Source organism: Hyla sarda, unplaced genomic scaffold (genome assembly GCF_029499605.1).
Source record: "Hyla sarda isolate aHylSar1 unplaced genomic scaffold, aHylSar1.hap1 scaffold_1618, whole genome shotgun sequence".
NCBI classification, from domain to species: Eukaryota; Metazoa; Chordata; class Amphibia; order Anura; family Hylidae; genus Hyla; species Hyla sarda.
In genome coordinates, this window is record NW_026608255.1 from 1 (window position 1) to 17,464 (window position 17,464).

Here is a 17,464-nt window from a genome sequence, read left to right on the forward strand (position 1 = left end):
TAGGATCTGCATAGGAAACACACACACAAGCACACACCTACCTTTGTTGCCTGCAGATGCCTCCTTGGCTGTCCCCAAACGGTATCAAACCAACACCCACGGGAAGCTGTAAGCATAGAGGACATGCCTGCACCCCATTGGACTTACCTGTGTGGGTTAAACCCGGGTTATTTGACAACCTATGGCGGTGATGGTTCTGCTCAGGCAGAGCAGTGCTGATGCTCCTCATAAAGCTGTCGCTGCTGTGAAGGTTCTAGGTGACATCACAAATCCCTATGGTTACATACACAACAAAGCTGGGTTGTTGTTGTTTACACTCTGCAAGGCCTGTGGAAGTGAGTGACATCATAGCACTGTAGTTCTGAGGGTTCTAGATGGATGCAACAATCTCCTGTTGCTTCTATGAAGGCCATAATAGACGACATCACCAAACAGCTCCATAGTCACATACACAGCAAAGGAGAGATGTTGTTTACACCTAGTGATGTCAGTGGTATTGAGTGACATCACAGCACAGTGCTAAGGCTCCTGGGCCTGGACACAGCAGCGGCTGCAATATCTCAACGGAGAATACGTTTATATATATGTGTGTGTGTGCGCGTATATATATATATATATATATATATATATATATATATATATATATATATTTCTCCGCCGAAATCACTTTTAAACCCATTTCCACCTTTTTTTCCCTTCTCTTCCTCTTACTTTTTTTTCACGTTTTTTTACGTTTTTCTCCTTTTCGCCTCTTTTCTGGGCGTATTATTCTTCTTTTTCTTCTTTTTTTTCGTCTAATGCATACCCCATCAGTGCAGCAATGCTTATTCAATACCGCCAGCAGATGGAGACACTGGGGGATAATTTTCTAAGGATTTATACTGATTTTTCCTGTCTGAATTTGTCGCACAGAAAGTTGCAGGCCAAATATGTGTGACATTTCTGCGACTTTAGCTTCTAGAGCATTTTTACAACATTATACATAGGTGCTGAATACATAAAAAGCGACTGTTCAGCGACAGACAAGTCGCATCGGCTGAAAGTAGGCCAGAATGTCAGTCCATGTTGGAGCAGGTTTAGATACAGTCTAAAGTATAGATCTCAAAGTCTGTGCACAGAATTTAGCAAGGGCCTCGCACCTTCTGATGCATCAGGTAGGTGCACAATAGCATAGCCTAACCCTCTGTACTTTGGTCTATATTGATGCGGGACATAGACAGCCAGCTGATGACCAATCCATTAGTGCAATGGATGGCTGGAAGCATTTGTCTTTGCCTTTGCAATACCACAGAAGCAATGCATGGTCAATGTACAGCAATGACACACCTGTGTGAACAGCCAGGAGACCCCCCCCCCATGTTATGTTACATAGTTACATAGTTAGTACGGTCGAAAAAAGACATATGTCCATCAAGTTCAACCAGGGAATTAAGGGGTAGGGGTGTGGCGCGATATTGGGGAAGGGATGAGATTTTATATTTCTTCATAAGCATTAATCTTATTTTGTCAATTAGGAACATTCAGCACCCACCCGCTATCAAGGCAGCTGCCTATCATGTCATGCCCTACCTGCACAGGTGTGCTGGCTACTCAAATGATCCAATTAAGGAGGCCATTTAGTCAGCAGCAGCAGAAGTCCTGTGCCTGGACGCTCCAACAGCGGCCAGACACAAGCAGAAGCAGCAGAAGCAGCAGCAGCAGCACCACCTTTTGTTTTTTGGCTGCAGCAGCAGCAAGGCCCACAGGGCTGGCTAGCTGGCTAGCCAGCAAGCAGGTAGCAATGAAAGTAGGAATCTTTCTTTTTAACCCTGTAAGGGGGTGGTGCACTGTACCCGAAGATACTGCCATATCGGGTCAATGCATAGGGCGACGGAAGCAAGCTTCGAAATCGGCCCCCGTTCTCAAAAATCCATTTAATATATGGTCCCCAGATAGGGGACGTATCAGATATTAAACTGATAAGAACAGATACTACACTTGATCTTAGCCAAAAGGCCGAGAAGCGATAACCGTGAAAGGGGCGGGCCCAACAAGGTCCCCTTCATGGGCACTATCACTGCTTGCTGTCAGGGAGGCTGCCAGACAATTTTCCATGCACACTCTGGGCTGGGGGGCAGTCAACCACCAGTACACACAGCAGAACCTAAACCCATACCATTATTGCTAAGCAGCAAGACAGGGGCCCATTGCACTCCCACGGGGCCTTTTTAAATGCAATCCATAACCCGGATTTGCCAGGAACCCTTCTTACTCCTCCTACTTGCATGTGACACTGGGCTTAGGATCTGCATAGGAAACACACACACAAGCACACACCTACCTTTGTTGCCTGCAGATGCCTCCTTGGCTGTCCCCAAACGGTATCAAACCAACACCCACGGGAAGCTGTAAGCATAGAGGACATGCCTGCACCCCATTGGACTTACCTGTGTGGGTTAAACCCGGGTTATTTGACAACCTATGGCGGTGATGGTTCTGCTCAGGCAGAGCAGTGCTGATGCTCCTCATAAAGCTGTCGCTGCTGTGAAGGTTCTAGGTGACATCACAAATCCCTATGGTTACATACACAACAAAGCTGGGTTGTTGTTGTTTACACTCTGCAAGGCCTGTGGAAGTGAGTGACATCATAGCACTGTAGTTCTGAGGGTTCTAGATGGATGCAACAATCTCCTGTTGCTTCTATGAAGGCCATAATAGACGACATCACCAAACAGCTCCATAGTCACATACACAGCAAAGGAGAGATGTTGTTTACACCTAGTGATGTCAGTGGTATTGAGTGACATCACAGCACAGTGCTAAGGCTCCTGGGCCTGGACACAGCAGCGGCTGCAATATCTCAACGGAGAATACGTTTATATATATGTGTGTGTGTGCGCGTATATATATATATATATATATATATATATATATATATATATATATTTCTCCGCCGAAATCACTTTTAAACCCATTTCCACCTTTTTTTCCCTTCTCTTCCTCTTACTTTTTTTTCACGTTTTTTTACGTTTTTCTCCTTTTCGCCTCTTTTCTGGGCGTATTATTCTTCTTTTTCTTCTTTTTTTTCGTCTAATGCATACCCCATCAGTGCAGCAATGCTTATTCAATACCGCCAGCAGATGGAGACACTGGGGGATAATTTTCTAAGGATTTATACTGATTTTTCCTGTCTGAATTTGTCGCACAGAAAGTTGCAGGCCAAATATGTGTGACATTTCTGCGACTTTAGCTTCTAGAGCATTTTTACAACATTATACATAGGTGCTGAATACATAAAAAGCGACTGTTCAGCGACAGACAAGTCGCATCGGCTGAAAGTAGGCCAGAATGTCAGTCCATGTTGGAGCAGGTTTAGATACAGTCTAAAGTATAGATCTCAAAGTCTGTGCACAGAATTTAGCAAGGGCCTCGCACCTTCTGATGCATCAGGTAGGTGCACAATAGCATAGCCTAACCCTCTGTACTTTGGTCTATATTGATGCGGGACATAGACAGCCAGCTGATGACCAATCCATTAGTGCAATGGATGGCTGGAAGCATTTGTCTTTGCCTTTGCAATACCACAGAAGCAATGCATGGTCAATGTACAGCAATGACACACCTGTGTGAACAGCCAGGAGACCCCCCCCCCCCCATGTTATGTTACATAGTTACATAGTTAGTACGGTCGAAAAAAGACATATGTCCATCAAGTTCAACCAGGGAATTAAGGGGTAGGGGTGTGGCGCGATATTGGGGAAGGGATGAGATTTTATATTTCTTCATAAGCATTAATCTTATTTTGTCAATTAGGAACATTCAGCACCCACCCGCTATCAAGGCAGCTGCCTATCATGTCATGCCCTACCTGCACAGGTGTGCTGGCTACTCAAATGATCCAATTAAGGAGGCCATTTAGTCAGCAGCAGCAGAAGTCCTGTGCCTGGACGCTCCAACAGCGGCCAGACACAAGCAGAAGCAGCAGAAGCAGCAGCAGCAGCACCACCTTTTGTTTTTTGGCTGCAGCAGCAGCAAGGCCCACAGGGCTGGCTAGCCAGCAAGCAGGTAGCAATGAAAGTAGGAATCTTTCTTTTTAACCCTGTAAGGGGGTGGTGCACTGTACCCGAAGATACTGCCATATCGGGTCAATGCATAGGGCGACGGAAGCAAGCTTCGAAATCGGCCCCCGTTCTCAAAAATCCATTTAATATATGGTCCCCAGATAGGGGACGTATCAGATATTAAACTGATAAGAACAGATTTTTTTTTTTTTTTTAGTTAACCCTCAGAACTCCATCAGAGCTCTAAGATCTTATTTGAGCTTGATTTTTTGTTCATCATCAGGAAAACCCGTTTTTCTTTATTTCTTTATCTCTTTTTTTTTTTTTTTAAACAATAAAAGAAACCATATTTAAAACATAAAAAAATTATCAAACCAAAACTAACCATACTATAATTCTATAATTTCTTAAAGAAAAATTACCCAAATGTCATTCCTCTTCTCCATGCAAAGACCATCAAGAAGTCTAAGAAACCACAAGTTATAGATCCACTCAGCATCTCACTTTTGGCTGGAATCGCCAGCCACGCTGGAACCTTGTATGTTTCCACAAATCTATCTATATCTGCGTGAAAGGAACAATAGACTTTATCCCTTGCTTCATTGACTTTGATTCCCAATCTTTCTTTCAGATTTCCTAAATCCTCGTCAAAGGCTTTTTTCTCTTTTTTTGACACACTCTTGAAGACAACATCAAGAGAGCCTCCATACTCTACCGGTACATATTCTTCTTCATTTTCTTTCCTTTTCTTCTCCTCCATCACTTTCCTGGTTGGAGTTTCCTCCTCTTCAGGTTCTTCCCTCACATCAGTTTCCTCCTCCCTACTTCGTTTCATAACCTCCTTTTTCTTCTTCTTCTTCTTAGGACACATTACTGCCAGGTGTCCCTCATCACCACATAGATGACACTTTTTCTTCACCTTACATGCTTCTGGCTCATGGCCTTCTTCTTGGCATTTATAGCACCAAACAATATCACAAAAATCTTTCCTATGGCCATACCTTTTACACTTTCGACAAAAGTCGTCCATGCCTGAAAAGAACAGGTCCCCATTTACTGGGCCAATCTTAAAACGCCCTGGGGGATAAATTAGCTTTCCATCAGGTGTTTTCTGAAACTTCACTTGAAATTTCCACTTTGTCGTCCAAAGTCCATATTGATTATAGATCTTGCCTTTTGGCTTCACCTCCTCACAGAATCTAGAAAGGAACAGAACAATCTCTTCTTCTGTGATATACGGACTGTACATCCTCACAGTTATAAGTCTTTCCCGAGTCGGGAAATGGGGAGTAATCTCTACCCCTCCCAACTTAGGGTGCGACTTCCACAGCAATGCTTTATTGCAGAACACACCATAGTCCTCCTCCAAAACCAGAACCACATCATAGACTCCACTTCTTGGAAATTCCAGCATCGATAATATCTGGTCCTTCCTCAGCTCAAAAAGCTGGAACAAAATCTCCTCCACCACGAAGAATAAACCTCTCTCCTTCTTTCCAGCATCCAAAAGAGTAATTCGGACTCCATTTCGTAGTCTGGCGTAGCTAGGTACACCTCCAGCAGGCTCTTCTTTCTTGCCAGCCTCCTCCATCGCAGAAAAAACACCTCCCCTACTGCAGGCAGGTAGGTAGGTGGTGATCGCTCCTCGTTGCCCGGGGACTAAGCCGCCACCCTGATGTCAGCAAGGGGGTTTAGTCCCACCATATAGATGGGACGATCCCCCAGGGAAAAGGAGCGGGTACCCCGGGCACCTTCCAGCCAGATCAAGCAAGCAGATACTACACTTGATCTTAGCCAAAAGGCCGAGAAGCGATAACCGTGAAAGGGGCGGGCCCAACAAGGTCCCCTTCATGGGCACTATCACTGCTTGCTGTCAGGGAGGCTGCCAGACAATTTTCCATGCACACTCTGGGCTGGGGGGCAGTCAACCACCAGTACACACAGCAGAACCTAAACCCATACCATTATTGCTAAGCAGCAAGACAGGGGCCCATTGCACTCCCACGGGGCCTTTTTAAATGCAATCCATAACCCGGATTTGCCAGGAACCCTTCTTACTCCTCCTACTTGCATGTGACACTGGGCTTAGGATCTGCATAGGAAACACACACACAAGCACACACCTACCTTTGTTGCCTGCAGATGCCTCCTTGGCTGTCCCCAAACGGTATCAAACCAACACCCACGGGAAGCTGTAAGCATAGAGGACATGCCTGCACCCCATTGGACTTACCTGTGTGGGTTAAACCCGGGTTATTTGACAACCTATGGCGGTGATGGTTCTGCTCAGGCAGAGCAGTGCTGATGCTCCTCATAAAGCTGTCGCTGCTGTGAAGGTTCTAGGTGACATCACAAATCCCTATGGTTACATACACAACAAAGCTGGGTTGTTGTTGTTTACACTCTGCAAGGCCTGTGGAAGTGAGTGACATCATAGCACTGTAGTTCTGAGGGTTCTAGATGGATGCAACAATCTCCTGTTGCTTCTATGAAGGCCATAATAGACGACATCACCAAACAGCTCCATAGTCACATACACAGCAAAGGAGAGATGTTGTTTACACCTAGTGATGTCAGTGGTATTGAGTGACATCACAGCACAGTGCTAAGGCTCCTGGGCCTGGACACAGCAGCGGCTGCAATATCTCAACGGAGAATACGTTTATATATATGTGTGTGTGTGCGCGTATATATATATATATATATATATATATATATATATATATATATATATATATATATTTCTCCGCCGAAATCACTTTTAAACCCATTTCCACCTTTTTTTCCCTTCTCTTCCTCTTACTTTTTTTTCACGTTTTTTTACGTTTTTCTCCTTTTCGCCTCTTTTCTGGGCGTATTATTCTTCTTTTTCTTCTTTTTTTTCGTCTAATGCATACCCCATCAGTGCAGCAATGCTTATTCAATACCGCCAGCAGATGGAGACACTGGGGGATAATTTTCTAAGGATTTATACTGATTTTTCCTGTCTGAATTTGTCGCACAGAAAGTTGCAGGCCAAATATGTGTGACATTTCTGCGACTTTAGCTTCTAGAGCATTTTTACAACATTATACATAGGTGCTGAATACATAAAAAGCGACTGTTCAGCGACAGACAAGTCGCATCGGCTGAAAGTAGGCCAGAATGTCAGTCCATGTTGGAGCAGGTTTAGATACAGTCTAAAGTATAGATCTCAAAGTCTGTGCACAGAATTTAGCAAGGGCCTCGCACCTTCTGATGCATCAGGTAGGTGCACAATAGCATAGCCTAACCCTCTGTACTTTGGTCTATATTGATGCGGGACATAGACAGCCAGCTGATGACCAATCCATTAGTGCAATGGATGGCTGGAAGCATTTGTCTTTGCCTTTGCAATACCACAGAAGCAATGCATGGTCAATGTACAGCAATGACACACCTGTGTGAACAGCCAGGAGACCCCCCCCCCATGTTATGTTACATAGTTACATAGTTAGTACGGTCGAAAAAAGACATATGTCCATCAAGTTCAACCAGGGAATTAAGGGGTAGGGGTGTGGCGCGATATTGGGGAAGGGATGAGATTTTATATTTCTTCATAAGCATTAATCTTATTTTGTCAATTAGGAACATTCAGCACCCACCCGCTATCAAGGCAGCTGCCTATCATGTCATGCCCTACCTGCACAGGTGTGCTGGCTACTCAAATGATCCAATTAAGGAGGCCATTTAGTCAGCAGCAGCAGAAGTCCTGTGCCTGGACGCTCCAACAGCGGCCAGACACAAGCAGAAGCAGCAGAAGCAGCAGCAGCAGCACCACCTTTTGTTTTTTGGCTGCAGCAGCAGCAAGGCCCACAGGGCTGGCTAGCTGGCTAGCCAGCAAGCAGGTAGCAATGAAAGTAGGAATCTTTCTTTTTAACCCTGTAAGGGGGTGGTGCACTGTACCCGAAGATACTGCCATATCGGGTCAATGCATAGGGCGACGGAAGCAAGCTTCGAAATCGGCCCCCGTTCTCAAAAATCCATTTAATATATGGTCCCCAGATAGGGGACGTATCAGATATTAAACTGATAAGAACAGATACTACACTTGATCTTAGCCAAAAGGCCGAGAAGCGATAACCGTGAAAGGGGCGGGCCCAACAAGGTCCCCTTCATGGGCACTATCACTGCTTGCTGTCAGGGAGGCTGCCAGACAATTTTCCATGCACACTCTGGGCTGGGGGGCAGTCAACCACCAGTACACACAGCAGAACCTAAACCCATACCATTATTGCTAAGCAGCAAGACAGGGGCCCATTGCACTCCCACGGGGCCTTTTTAAATGCAATCCATAACCCGGATTTGCCAGGAACCCTTCTTACTCCTCCTACTTGCATGTGACACTGGGCTTAGGATCTGCATAGGAAACACACACACAAGCACACACCTACCTTTGTTGCCTGCAGATGCCTCCTTGGCTGTCCCCAAACGGTATCAAACCAACACCCACGGGAAGCTGTAAGCATAGAGGACATGCCTGCACCCCATTGGACTTACCTGTGTGGGTTAAACCCGGGTTATTTGACAACCTATGGCGGTGATGGTTCTGCTCAGGCAGAGCAGTGCTGATGCTCCTCATAAAGCTGTCGCTGCTGTGAAGGTTCTAGGTGACATCACAAATCCCTATGGTTACATACACAACAAAGCTGGGTTGTTGTTGTTTACACTCTGCAAGGCCTGTGGAAGTGAGTGACATCATAGCACTGTAGTTCTGAGGGTTCTAGATGGATGCAACAATCTCCTGTTGCTTCTATGAAGGCCATAATAGACGACATCACCAAACAGCTCCATAGTCACATACACAGCAAAGGAGAGATGTTGTTTACACCTAGTGATGTCAGTGGTATTGAGTGACATCACAGCACAGTGCTAAGGCTCCTGGGCCTGGACACAGCAGCGGCTGCAATATCTCAACGGAGAATACGTTTATATATATGTGTGTGTGTGCGCGTATATATATATATATATATATATATATATATATATATATATATATTTCTCCGCCGAAATCACTTTTAAACCCATTTCCACCTTTTTTTCCCTTCTCTTCCTCTTACTTTTTTTTCACGTTTTTTTACGTTTTTCTCCTTTTCGCCTCTTTTCTGGGCGTATTATTCTTCTTTTTCTTCTTTTTTTTCGTCTAATGCATACCCCATCAGTGCAGCAATGCTTATTCAATACCGCCAGCAGATGGAGACACTGGGGGATAATTTTCTAAGGATTTATACTGATTTTTCCTGTCTGAATTTGTCGCACAGAAAGTTGCAGGCCAAATATGTGTGACATTTCTGCGACTTTAGCTTCTAGAGCATTTTTACAACATTATACATAGGTGCTGAATACATAAAAAGCGACTGTTCAGCGACAGACAAGTCGCATCGGCTGAAAGTAGGCCAGAATGTCAGTCCATGTTGGAGCAGGTTTAGATACAGTCTAAAGTATAGATCTCAAAGTCTGTGCACAGAATTTAGCAAGGGCCTCGCACCTTCTGATGCATCAGGTAGGTGCACAATAGCATAGCCTAACCCTCTGTACTTTGGTCTATATTGATGCGGGACATAGACAGCCAGCTGATGACCAATCCATTAGTGCAATGGATGGCTGGAAGCATTTGTCTTTGCCTTTGCAATACCACAGAAGCAATGCATGGTCAATGTACAGCAATGACACACCTGTGTGAACAGCCAGGAGACCCCCCCCCCATGTTATGTTACATAGTTACATAGTTAGTACGGTCGAAAAAAGACATATGTCCATCAAGTTCAACCAGGGAATTAAGGGGTAGGGGTGTGGCGCGATATTGGGGAAGGGATGAGATTTTATATTTCTTCATAAGCATTAATCTTATTTTGTCAATTAGGAACATTCAGCACCCACCCGCTATCAAGGCAGCTGCCTATCATGTCATGCCCTACCTGCACAGGTGTGCTGGCTACTCAAATGATCCAATTAAGGAGGCCATTTAGTCAGCAGCAGCAGAAGTCCTGTGCCTGGACGCTCCAACAGCGGCCAGACACAAGCAGAAGCAGCAGAAGCAGCAGCAGCAGCACCACCTTTTGTTTTTTGGCTGCAGCAGCAGCAAGGCCCACAGGGCTGGCTAGCTGGCTAGCCAGCAAGCAGGTAGCAATGAAAGTAGGAATCTTTCTTTTTAACCCTGTAAGGGGGTGGTGCACTGTACCCGAAGATACTGCCATATCGGGTCAATGCATAGGGCGACGGAAGCAAGCTTCAAAATCGGCCCCCGTTCTCAAAAATCCATTTAATATATGGTCCCCAGATAGGGGACGTATCAGATATTAAACTGATAAGAACAGATACTACACTTGATCTTAGCCAAAAGGCCGAGAAGCGATAACCGTGAAAGGGGCGGGCCCAACAAGGTCCCCTTCATGGGCACTATCACTGCTTGCTGTCAGGGAGGCTGCCAGACAATTTTCCATGCACACTCTGGGCTGGGGGGCAGTCAACCACCAGTACACACAGCAGAACCTAAACCCATACCATTATTGCTAAGCAGCAAGACAGGGGCCCATTGCACTCCCACGGGGCCTTTTTAAATGCAATCCATAACCCGGATTTGCCAGGAACCCTTCTTACTCCTCCTACTTGCATGTGACACTGGGCTTAGGATCTGCATAGGAAACACACACACAAGCACACACCTACCTTTGTTGCCTGCAGATGCCTCCTTGGCTGTCCCCAAACGGTATCAAACCAACACCCACGGGAAGCTGTAAGCATAGAGGACATGCCTGCACCCCATTGGACTTACCTGTGTGGGTTAAACCCGGGTTATTTGACAACCTATGGCGGTGATGGTTCTGCTCAGGCAGAGCAGTGCTGATGCTCCTCATAAAGCTGTCGCTGCTGTGAAGGTTCTAGGTTACATCACAAATCCCTATGGTTACATACACAACAAAGCTGGGTTGTTGTTGTTTACACTCTGCAAGGCCTGTGGAAGTGAGTGACATCATAGCACTGTAGTTCTGAGGGTTCTAGATGGATGCAACAATCTCCTGTTGCTTCTATGAAGGCCATAATAGACGACATCACCAAACAGCTCCATAGTCACATACACAGCAAAGGAGAGATGTTGTTTACACCTAGTGATGTCAGTGGTATTGAGTGACATCACAGCACAGTGCTAAGGCTCCTGGGCCTGGACACAGCAGCGGCTGCAATATCTCAACGGAGAATACGTTTATATATATGTGTGTGTGTGCGCGTATATATATATATATATATATATATATATATATATATATATATTTCTCCGCCGAAATCACTTTTAAACCCATTTCCACCTTTTTTTCCCTTCTCTTCCTCTTACTTTTTTTTCACGTTTTTTTACGTTTTTCTCCTTTTCGCCTCTTTTCTGGGCGTATTATTCTTCTTTTTCTTCTTTTTTTTCGTCTAATGCATACCCCATCAGTGCAGCAATGCTTATTCAATACCGCCAGCAGATGGAGACACTGGGGGATAATTTTCTAAGGATTTATACTGATTTTTCCTGTCTGAATTTGTCGCACAGAAAGTTGCAGGCCAAATATGTGTGACATTTCTGCGACTTTAGCTTCTAGAGCATTTTTACAACATTATACATAGGTGCTGAATACATAAAAAGCGACTGTTCAGCGACAGACAAGTCGCATCGGCTGAAAGTAGGCCAGAATGTCAGTCCATGTTGGAGCAGGTTTAGATACAGTCTAAAGTATAGATCTCAAAGTCTGTGCACAGAATTTAGCAAGGGCCTCGCACCTTCTGATGCATCAGGTAGGTGCACAATAGCATAGCCTAACCCTCTGTACTTTGGTCTATATTGATGCGGGACATAGACAGCCAGCTGATGACCAATCCATTAGTGCAATGGATGGCTGGAAGCATTTGTCTTTGCCTTTGCAATACCACAGAAGCAATGCATGGTCAATGTACAGCAATGACACACCTGTGTGAACAGCCAGGAGACCCCCCCCCCATGTTATGTTACATAGTTACATAGTTAGTACGGTCGAAAAAAGACATATGTCCATCAAGTTCAACCAGGGAATTAAGGGGTAGGGGTGTGGCGCGATATTGGGGAAGGGATGAGATTTTATATTTCTTCATAAGCATTAATCTTATTTTGTCAATTAGGAACATTCAGCACCCACCCGCTATCAAGGCAGCTGCCTATCATGTCATGCCCTACCTGCACAGGTGTGCTGGCTACTCAAATGATCCAATTAAGGAGGCCATTTAGTCAGCAGCAGCAGAAGTCCTGTGCCTGGACGCTCCAACAGCGGCCAGACACAAGCAGAAGCAGCAGAAGCAGCAGCAGCAGCACCACCTTTTGTTTTTTGGCTGCAGCAGCAGCAAGGCCCACAGGGCTGGCTAGCTGGCTAGCCAGCAAGCAGGTAGCAATGAAAGTAGGAATCTTTCTTTTTAACCCTGTAAGGGGGTGGTGCACTGTACCCGAAGATACTGCCATATCGGGTCAATGCATAGGGCGACGGAAGCAAGCTTCGAAATCGGCCCCCGTTCTCAAAAATCCATTTAATATATGGTCCCCAGATAGGGGACGTATCAGATATTAAACTGATAAGAACAGATACTACACTTGATCTTAGCCAAAAGGCCGAGAAGCGATAACCGTGAAAGGGGCGGGCCCAACAAGGTCCCCTTCATGGGCACTATCACTGCTTGCTGTCAGGGAGGCTGCCAGACAATTTTCCATGCACACTCTGGGCTGGGGGGCAGTCAACCACCAGTACACACAGCAGAACCTAAACCCATACCATTATTGCTAAGCAGCAAGACAGGGGCCCATTGCACTCCCACGGGGCCTTTTTAAATGCAATCCATAACCCGGATTTGCCAGGAACCCTTCTTACTCCTCCTACTTGCATGTGACACTGGGCTTAGGATCTGCATAGGAAACACACACACAAGCACACACCTACCTTTGTTGCCTGCAGATGCCTCCTTGGCTGTCCCCAAACGGTATCAAACCAACACCCACGGGAAGCTGTAAGCATAGAGGACATGCCTGCACCCCATTGGACTTACCTGTGTGGGTTAAACCCGGGTTATTTGACAACCTATGGCGGTGATGGTTCTGCTCAGGCAGAGCAGTGCTGATGCTCCTCATAAAGCTGTCGCTGCTGTGAAGGTTCTAGGTGACATCACAAATCCCTATGGTTACATACACAACAAAGCTGGGTTGTTGTTGTTTACACTCTGCAAGGCCTGTGGAAGTGAGTGACATCATAGCACTGTAGTTCTGAGGGTTCTAGATGGATGCAACAATCTCCTGTTGCTTCTATGAAGGCCATAATAGACGACATCACCAAACAGCTCCATAGTCACATACACAGCAAAGGAGAGATGTTGTTTACACCTAGTGATGTCAGTGGTATTGAGTGACATCACAGCACAGTGCTAAGGCTCCTGGGCCTGGACACAGCAGCGGCTGCAATATCTCAACGGAGAATACGTTTATATATATGTGTGTGTGTGCGCGTATATATATATATATATATATATATATATATATATATATATATATTTCTCCGCCGAAATCACTTTTAAACCCATTTCCACCTTTTTTTCCCTTCTCTTCCTCTTACTTTTTTTTCACGTTTTTTTACGTTTTTCTCCTTTTCGCCTCTTTTCTGGGCGTATTATTCTTCTTTTTCTTCTTTTTTTTCGTCTAATGCATACCCCATCAGTGCAGCAATGCTTATTCAATACCGCCAGCAGATGGAGACACTGGGGGATAATTTTCTAAGGATTTATACTGATTTTTCCTGTCTGAATTTGTCGCACAGAAAGTTGCAGGCCAAATATGTGTGACATTTCTGCGACTTTAGCTTCTAGAGCATTTTTACAACATTATACATAGGTGCTGAATACATAAAAAGCGACTGTTCAGCGACAGACAAGTCGCATCGGCTGAAAGTAGGCCAGAATGTCAGTCCATGTTGGAGCAGGTTTAGATACAGTCTAAAGTATAGATCTCAAAGTCTGTGCACAGAATTTAGCAAGGGCCTCGCACCTTCTGATGCATCAGGTAGGTGCACAATAGCATAGCCTAACCCTCTGTACTTTGGTCTATATTGATGCGGGACATAGACAGCCAGCTGATGACCAATCCATTAGTGCAATGGATGGCTGGAAGCATTTGTCTTTGCCTTTGCAATACCACAGAAGCAATGCATGGTCAATGTACAGCAATGACACACCTGTGTGAACAGCCAGGAGACCCCCCCCCCCATGTTATGTTACATAGTTACATAGTTAGTACGGTCGAAAAAATACATATGTCCATCAAGTTCAACCAGGGAATTAAGGGGTAGGGGTGTGGCGCGATATTGGGGAAGGGATGAGATTTTATATTTCTTCATAAGCATTAATCTTATTTTGTCAATTAGGAACATTCAGCACCCACCCGCTATCAAGGCAGCTGCCTATCATGTCATGCCCTACCTGCACAGGTGTGCTGGCTACTCAAATGATCCAATTAAGGAGGCCATTTAGTCAGCAGCAGCAGAAGTCCTGTGCCTGGACGCTCCAACAGCGGCCAGACACAAGCAGAAGCAGCAGAAGCAGCAGCAGCAGCACCACCTTTTGTTTTTTGGCTGCAGCAGCAGCAAGGCCCACAGGGCTGGCTAGCTGGCTAGCCAGCAAGCAAGTAGCAATGAAAGTAGGAATCTTTCTTTTTAACCCTGTAAGGGGGTGGTGCACTGTACCCGAAGATACTGCCATATCGGGTCAATGCATAGGGCGACGGAAGCAAGCTTCGAAATCGGCCCCCGTTCTCAAAAATCCATTTAATATATGGTCCCCAGATAGGGGACGTATCAGATATTAAACTGATAAGAACAGATACTACACTTGATCTTAGCCAAAAGGCCGAGAAGCGATAACCGTGAAAGGGGCGGGCCCAACAAGGTCCCCTTCATGGGCACTATCACTGCTTGCTGTCAGGGAGGCTGCCAGACAATTTTCCATGCACACTCTGGGCTGGGGGGCAGTCAACCACCAGTACACACAGCAGAACCTAAACCCATACCATTATTGCTAAGCAGCAAGACAGGGGCCCATTGCACTCCCACGGGGCCTTTTTAAATGCAATCCATAACCCGGATTTGCCAGGAACCCTTCTTACTCCTCCTACTTGCATGTGACACTGGGCTTAGGATCTGCATAGGAAACACACACACAAGCACACACCTACCTTTGTTGCCTGCAGATGCCTCCTTGGCTGTCCCCAAACGGTATCAAACCAACACCCACGGGAAGCTGTAAGCATAGAGGACATGCCTGCACCCCATTGGACTTACCTGTGTGGGTTAAACCCGGGTTATTTGACAACCTATGGCGGTGATGGTTCTGCTCAGGCAGAGCAGTGCTGATGCTCCTCATAAAGCTGTCGCTGCTGTGAAGGTTCTAGGTGACATCACAAATCCCTATGGTTACATACACAACAAAGCTGGGTTGTTGTTGTTTACACTCTGCAAGGCCTGTGGAAGTGAGTGACATCATAGCACTGTAGTTCTGAGGGTTCTAGATGGATGCAACAATCTCCTGTTGCTTCTATGAAGGCCATAATAGACGACATCACCAAACAGCTCCATAGTCACATACACAGCAAAGGAGAGATGTTGTTTACACCTAGTGATGTCAGTGGTATTGAGTGACATCACAGCACAGTGCTAAGGCTCCTGGGCCTGGACACAGCAGCGGCTGCAATATCTCAACGGAGAATACGTTTATATATATGTGTGTGTGTGCGCGTATATATATATATATATATATATATATATATATATATATATATTTCTCCGCCGAAATCACTTTTAAACCCATTTCCACCTTTTTTTCCCTTCTCTTCCTCTTACTTTTTTTTCACGTTTTTTTACGTTTTTCTCCTTTTCGCCTCTTTTCTGGGCGTATTATTCTTCTTTTTCTTCTTTTTTTTCGTCTAATGCATACCCCATCAGTGCAGCAATGCTTATTCAATACCGCCAGCAGATGGAGACACTGGGGGATAATTTTCTAAGGATTTATACTGATTTTTCCTGTCTGAATTTGTCGCACAGAAAGTTGCAGGCCAAATATGTGTGACATTTCTGCGACTTTAGCTTCTAGAGCATTTTTACAACATTATACATAGGTGCTGAATACATAAAAAGCGACTGTTCAGCGACAGACAAGTCGCATCGGCTGAAAGTAGGCCAGAATGTCAGTCCATGTTGGAGCAGGTTTAGATACAGTCTAAAGTATAGATCTCAAAGTCTGTGCACAGAATTTAGCAAGGGCCTCGCACCTTCTGATGCATCAGGTAGGTGCACAATAGCATAGCCTAACCCTCTGTACTTTGGTCTATATTGATGCGGGACATAGACAGCCAGCTGATGACCAATCCATTAGTGCAATGGATGGCTGGAAGCATTTGTCTTTGCCTTTGCAATACCACAGAAGCAATGCATGGTCAATGTACAGCAATGACACACCTGTGTGAACAGCCAGGAGACCCCCCCCCCCATGTTATGTTACATAGTTACATAGTTAGTACGGTCGAAAAAAGACATATGTCCATCAAGTTCAACCAGGGAATTAAGGGGTAGGGGTGTGGCGCGATATTGGGGAAGGGATGAGATTTTATATTTCTTCATAAGCATTAATCTTATTTTGTCAATTAGGAACATTCAGCACCCACCCGCTATCAAGGCAGCTGCCTATCATGTCATGCCCTACCTGCACAGGTGTGCTGGCTACTCAAATGATCCAATTAAGGAGGCCATTTAGTCAGCAGCAGCAGAAGTCCTGTGCCTGGACGCTCCAACAGCGGCCAGACACAAGCAGAAGCAGCAGAAGCAGCAGCAGCAGCACCACCTTTTGTTTTTTGGCTGCAGCAGCAGCAAGGCCCACAGGGCTGGCTAGCTGGCTAGCCAGCAAGCAGGTAGCAATGAAAGTAGGAATCTTTCTTTTTAACCCTGTAAGGGGGTGGTGCACTGTACCCGAAGATACTGCCATATCGGGTCAATGCATAGGGCGACGGAAGCAAGCTTCGAAATCGGCCCCCGTTCTCAAAAATCCATTTAATATATGGTCCCCAGATAGGGGACGTATCAGATATTAAACTGATAAGAACAGATACTACACTTGATCTTAGCCAAAAGGCCGAGAAGCGATAACCGTGAAAGGGGCGGGCCCAACAAGGTCCCCTTCATGGGCACTATCACTGCTTGCTGTCAGGGAGGCTGCCAGACAATTTTCCATGCACACTCTGGGCTGGGGGGCAGTCAACCACCAGTACACACAGCAGAACCTAAACCCATACCATTATTGCTAAGCAGCAAGACAGGGGCCCATTGCACTCCCACGGGGCCTTTTTAAATGCAATCCATAACCCGGATTTG

The 17,464-nt window shown here is 45.6% G+C and overlaps 7 non-coding genes and 1 pseudogene across 7 annotated transcripts; all 8 read right to left on the reverse strand.

The window, feature by feature from the left end:
* Nucleotides 1-1,816: 1,816 nt before the first annotated feature.
* LOC130311035 (U2 spliceosomal RNA) lies at nucleotides 1,817-2,007 on the reverse strand. The gene has a single exon (XR_008859473.1). It is a non-coding gene; the product is annotated as a U2 spliceosomal RNA (small nuclear RNA).
* Nucleotides 2,008-4,086: 2,079 nt separating this feature from the next.
* On the reverse strand, nucleotides 4,087-4,276 carry LOC130311028 (U2 spliceosomal RNA). The gene has a single exon (XR_008859472.1). It is a non-coding gene; the product is annotated as a U2 spliceosomal RNA (small nuclear RNA).
* Nucleotides 4,277-5,724: 1,448 nt separating this feature from the next.
* LOC130311032 (U2 spliceosomal RNA) lies at nucleotides 5,725-5,854 on the reverse strand (annotated as a pseudogene).
* Nucleotides 5,855-7,948: 2,094 nt separating this feature from the next.
* On the reverse strand, nucleotides 7,949-8,139 carry LOC130311036 (U2 spliceosomal RNA). Its single transcript, XR_008859474.1, has one exon. It is a non-coding gene; the product is annotated as a U2 spliceosomal RNA (small nuclear RNA).
* A 2,084-nt stretch (nucleotides 8,140-10,223) lies between these two features.
* LOC130311000 (U2 spliceosomal RNA) lies at nucleotides 10,224-10,414 on the reverse strand. The gene has a single exon (XR_008859445.1). It is a non-coding gene; the product is annotated as a U2 spliceosomal RNA (small nuclear RNA).
* Nucleotides 10,415-12,496: 2,082 nt separating this feature from the next.
* LOC130311001 (U2 spliceosomal RNA) lies at nucleotides 12,497-12,687 on the reverse strand. The gene has a single exon (XR_008859446.1). It is a non-coding gene; the product is annotated as a U2 spliceosomal RNA (small nuclear RNA).
* Nucleotides 12,688-14,772: 2,085 nt separating this feature from the next.
* Nucleotides 14,773-14,963, reverse strand: LOC130311002 (U2 spliceosomal RNA). Its single transcript, XR_008859447.1, has one exon. It is a non-coding gene; the product is annotated as a U2 spliceosomal RNA (small nuclear RNA).
* A 2,083-nt stretch (nucleotides 14,964-17,046) lies between these two features.
* Nucleotides 17,047-17,237, reverse strand: LOC130311003 (U2 spliceosomal RNA). The gene has a single exon (XR_008859448.1). It is a non-coding gene; the product is annotated as a U2 spliceosomal RNA (small nuclear RNA).
* Nucleotides 17,238-17,464: the final 227 nt, after the last annotated feature.